This window comes from Taudactylus pleione, unplaced genomic scaffold (assembly GCF_031769625.1).
Source record: "Taudactylus pleione unplaced genomic scaffold, aTauple2 ptg000318l, whole genome shotgun sequence".
NCBI classification, from domain to species: domain Eukaryota; kingdom Metazoa; phylum Chordata; class Amphibia; order Anura; family Myobatrachidae; genus Taudactylus; species Taudactylus pleione.
This window is the reverse complement of record NW_028284719.1, coordinates 2,212,586-2,218,488: the sequence shown is the minus strand read 5'-3', so window position 1 is coordinate 2,218,488 and position 5,903 is coordinate 2,212,586. Positions and strand designations below refer to the sequence as shown.

Genomic DNA, 5,903 nt, shown 5'->3' with positions numbered 1-5,903 from the left:
GAGTAATTACATAAACAAACATTTTTTCTGTTGGTGATTTGGAGTTATGTGCATATTAGGATGAAACGCATCAGTTGTATGTTGCTGTGTCTTATTGATCACTGACAATATCTCCTCTTGAGAATCCCTGGAGGGCTTTCCAATTTTGTCACCAGATGGATGATAAAAAAAATAATGTTGTATGTGTAGTAGTTACCTTTAATAAATTTTGTAGATGTTGGGAACATATTACAAAATGGTTGTGTTATAATATTTAAATCGGAGGAGATTTATGAAATCTTTGAGAAATATAAAGAGAAGAGAGATAAAGAACCTATCAATCCGCTTCTAACTTTCTAACTGTCATTTTTCTAGCAGAGCCTGTAGAATGTCAGTTAGAATATCATCACCTGCATTCCCATGACCGACTCATGAAGAGGACAAATAATCATGTAATAATATTGATTTTCCTGCTCATGATGAATTTAAATATCTGGATCTTAGTGAATATAAACAGCACTCCTGATACAAAAGACTTGAGTCTGTGATATACAATTTTAAGATGACTTCTAGCTCCCACAAACTCTATCATGTACATGGATTTGATTCCAGAGCATATCTGGATACTTATTATGCTGATAGCCCAGACATGGTCTTTACAGATGAGTCACTGAAATTTCCCATGGAAAGGCTCCACAGTATTTTCAAAGAGGGTATGTATATTGTAATACATAGTGCTAAGATTATTATATGTCTTATTTAGTTGAAATTTGATTAAGGGGCACAGTTACTACTTTCAATTCATTAATAAATAAACAACACATTTATTTCAAACTTGTCTCATATAATTAGTTTAGAAAATGATCTGGTATTACTGATGTCCAGGTGTATGTCAGTATGACATAGGGCCCCTTTCAGAGCTGTATTCAAACCCGATGGTTTGCATACAACACTGATGTTAGAAGATTTGCGCATGCACAGGATTTGTACTGCGCATGTGAAGATCTTCTTTTGCAAGGTCGCTAACAATGCCCAGAAGTTGCAGCCTGATCAACAGGCTGCAGCCATTTGGGGGCAACATTAGGCAGTGTACCAAAAAATGGAGGTATGTCGGATCCATTTTCTGGGCATGCTGAAGCTGTGTCCTAGTACACCACTTCACTGGCTTATGCTCTGTGAATAAACTGAACATCTTGAGTAACCTGAGTAAAGGGGCCTATCTATTAGGTGACCTGAAAAACTGAATGCCTAGCGGTCAGTCCTTCAGGTCGCTGGGTGCAGTGACAACACTGAATGGCATTCACTGAACATCATTCAGTACAGGAGACCAACCTCCTATCTGTGAACATGTGGAACCTGATGCTCATCGTCAGGTTGATGAGCATGTTCCACAGATAGTTGGGGTCGGCAAGGACCCAGCGTGCACGCACATCGCTGGTCCTTGCCAGTTATCCATTAACAAATTTCTGAATGTTCCGACCAAAACCTCCTGGTCAGATCGCTCAAAAAGTTGTCTAACGGATAAGCCCCTTAAGTGTTCCATCACATTGCAGAATGATGTAAACTGTAACAATGTGAACTCTCTAATAATTGTACTCCTTCTCTGCAGGTCACATTAATGGAGACATTTTAATTGACACCAGTCCTGGACCCTTTATTCACCATCTCTATTCTGCCTGTGAATTTTTCAATGACATCTTCCTACTAAGGCTCAATGAGAAATGCATTATGGAACTGAACAAATGGCTGAACACACATACAGGAGCATTTGATTGGAATCACACATCATCATATGTTACATCATTAGAAGGAAACAGGTTAAGTATCAGTCCAAACATCTGTCTAAGGATAAACATGACCTCTTTTCAAATGTTTTACCCACTAAACAGAAGAACAATGAGCTCTTATGGGGGCATATTTATGAAACATTTTTTGAAGACTATCCCCCATAACACCTGTTTCCAGGGGGTAGACACTAATATTAAGCAGCCTAATTTATGGCTGCACACGATAACCTTTTATACACAATGAGCGGCTTATTTAATTAGCAGCGTATATCCATACACTTCTTTTCCCCATTCACACAACAATGTGATGGCACTAATGCATCTTATAATAAGAGGCTAGGAATAGTCTTCTTCTTTCAACACCTGCAGTGTATAACCTCAAATTAGAATCCCTCTTCCAATTCACAAAGCAATGTGCAGGGTAGGGTATAGAGCAGATTAATAACAATGCATAGTAACAGCGCTAGTACACCTTATGATAAAGGGATAGCAATGGTCATAGTATCTTAGTGCTAGCAGCGCATGGTATTGCATCGGTATCCCTCCTCAAGTTCCCACAACATTTTAGGAATATATAAAAAATATTTTCTTATTAAACATATATAATAGTATGGTCTGATAACCAGGGAGACAAAACTGAAACTGCCGACGCGTGTTTCACTGTTCAAGCTTTAAGCAGTCTGTGTGAATTGGATGAGGGATACTAATGTGAAGTTATGCGCTGCAGGTATTGAAAGAAGAAGGTAATTCTCAGCCTCTTATTATAAGATGCTCTAGACCCATCAATATGTATTAAAATTAACCCTTCTTATACCTATCCTGCACAATGTTGTGCGAACTGGGGAAAGGGGTGTATGTATATATGTTGCTAATGTGTAGAGAAAGTTATTGTTAGCCCTTTATATAAATTCCAGTATATCAGAATTATAACAATTTACTGTGATTTATTCTCCTTATATTAAACTTTACACTTTAACTTATTGCAAACACCCGCTTTCTATACCAAACTTTGTATTTCAACTTATTGTGTATACATGCTTATTTTAGCTAAGGGAAAGAACACTCATTGTGAGTCTGGTTATTTGTGTAAGCAACATAAACTATAATCATAGCATTTGCTCCCCTATTTGGATTAACAAACAGAGAGATCAATCATAATACACTGCCAATGACAGCAAGTGTACCACTTGGAGTCTAATGTGTGACCACATAAAAACTGTTGATTATCTCCATAAATTTGGAATACAAAATATATTGTGGATGACATTACATATAAAATAAGTGAGCTCTGAATAAATTTTAGTTTGTGGACATACAATAAACTACCTATTATATTTAAGTCAGCATGTAAGGTTCTTGTGTGGCGCCATAAGTAAGGCTGCTACTTAACAAACCAATGCGTGATGAGCAAATAAGGCCACATATTTTGTGGCTACAATAACAAGGCTGTTCACCTTTATCAGATTACTCTGAGAGGGGGCTATAAATTGGGATTTCCTATTGTGTCAAATTATATCAGCATACAGCTGGAAGTTAGGGAAACAGCATAGAATAGGGCCACTTGATATATCTAAAATGCAGCATTATATAGAGGAGTAATCAAAGTTTAGTCTATTATACCATCAGTGGCTAGAGCACACTAGTACCACCCACTCACTCATTATATATTAGAGGATTGTACAATAGTATTATCACTCATAGAAGTTTGGAGATAATTAGATACTATTGGTGGATTAGTGTAGCTACATAATAACTATTACTTGCCATACACCAGCACGATTTCTGGGCGATTGCCCGATTTTCGATGCGTCGTAGGCTGAATCGTGTAGAAATCATGTATTTTTAAAGTAGGATATGATCCAATGCACACTCCCGCAGCTCCTAAATGGATGGTATAATCAGATATTCAGCCCATATGATCCTTCGTATTGTGTGAAGATCATACCATGTATTCTGTGCATGCAATGCATCGTGCGTCCATTCATGTCATTTCAATGACTTTTTCCTGTGCATGAGGCACACAATCGATCATACGACAGGTCGTGTGCAAAGAACAACAACAAATCGTGCTGCTGGGACTGCCAGGGAGTTCAGGGGAGTCGTAAGGTGAATCTTATCTAATTCTGATCATACTAGTGTATGGCCAGCATATATGCTTACGAGAAACATTGTTGCAGATTGATCCCAACAATTCATTCTATAGACTCTAATATAGAGTGCTCCTAATATATTCTTGTCTTGTGATTATAGCACAACAGCACTTTCTAAAAGTCTATTATATTGGCTAACTCTAATCTCAGCCTTTTAATCAGGAGATCCCATAATGCTCCAATTTACCACCCTTTAGATGATAGTGGAATACAATATTAAGTAATATAATAATTCTAATAAAAATTAGATTTTTACTAACACAATCAGAGCTTATATCATCTATCATTCAGGGTAATGGTCACATTAAAATCAACTCTCCATAAAGGATTTTTGATCAGAGACCAAGGGAGACTCGCCGACCTGTTTTATATTCACTTTAGTCTATTTCTTTACACTTTAATTGTACTGTTTGTTTGTATAATTCAGGGGAATTATTTTTAATTATTTGGCTGCTTGTTATTTATTTAATTACTAATAAAAGTATTCTATTTATAATGGCCTTCTTTTCGTGCACTGCATTGAGAACATCACTTTTCTTTCTCTTTGGGTCCCTGGATCAAATATTGTTGTTAGCAGCAGCACCCTCATGGTGATTGAATTATGTCATTACAATTTGGAAACATTTGAGGTTTCAGAAATATTACTCTAGAAAAAAACAAAATCCCCTAATACCTATGCAGTTTATCTTCCTTTTCCTATGGAGTTTCAGAAATTAAAATTCAATTTTCTTGCAAACACATTAATGCTGTATACCCTTCCAGAAAACATGGAATTCCCCCCAAAATATGACCTATCCACCATTTAAATAATTCTTTACCACAATACATATTTGCATGTGGGCACATACTGTAACTAACCTAGTCCTCACTCATTAACCTCTTACATCAGTAGCAGTATAATCATCCTACAGATGCATTCATTTTCCTGTTTCAAAAATCATTGTTCAAAAACCAGGCATTTTATAGCAGGACAGCCAGTTAGATAAATTACAATTATTGTGTTTGTATTGTTCAGTGACCAAAATGAAGACAAAGAAATGAAGCTGAAGACAGCAATAAAGCAGATTGTGAAATGTGGCACTGAAAAAGAAAACTTCACAGAACCCGTGGTCCTACCTCAAGCAGACTGTGTCATCAGTGCCGCACTGCTGGAAAAGATCAGCACAGACAAAGATGATTACATCAAAAATTTTAGGAAAATATCAATGTTGGTGAAACCTGGAGGTCACCTGATATTATTTGGGGCATTAAATGCAACTTATTACATGATTGGCCAGGAAAGGTTCCATATGCTGAAATATGATGAGAATTATGCCAGAAATGTTCTTATAGGAGAAGGGTTTTGCCATTGATTACTGTGATGTCCTTAGAAGAAAGGCAGTGAGTGATCTTACTGACTATGATTCCATTATATTCATCACAGCTCACAAAAAGTTGTAGTTCTGGGAGAGGGTTAAAATGAGAAATATTAAGATTTTCACATACATTTCCCAAATGTAAACTGTTGCACATCATTAATTGTTTGCAATTCATCTAAATTTGGTTGATTAACAAATCTGATATTATTATGAGACCTGTGCAGCCCAAAAAGGATTCCCGCTGTCATTCTTATTTTATTTACTGTAAAAATAAGAATAAAACTTAGATACAAAAACGTTCACATGTTAATATATGTTAATGTATTTATACCAATAACTGTTATATATTAACCATATACTAACTACAGTATACACTAACTAGAAATTATAATCAAATTGTATGCAAAAAAATCAATTAAAAGGTTAGATTTTCCTGTTTATTTTCTTTGAACCTTAAAAATCTCAAAAAAACAATTTAGCTTTTGTGCATAATTTATTTTATTCAGTATCTGACTATATATCAATTTCCTTTTCAGACAATTAACAAATTTAGCTTTGATCATGCAATTTTAACTTCCTTAAATGTAATCAATTTTTTCTAATAAAACATATGTAGGTGCTGAGTTATG

At 35.7% G+C, this 5,903-nt stretch overlaps 1 pseudogene; it reads left to right on the top strand.

The window, feature by feature from the left end:
* The first annotated feature begins 520 nt into the window (after positions 1-520).
* On the top strand, positions 521-5,356 carry LOC148509636 (nicotinamide N-methyltransferase-like; annotated as a pseudogene).
* The last annotated feature ends 547 nt before the right edge of the window (positions 5,357-5,903 follow it).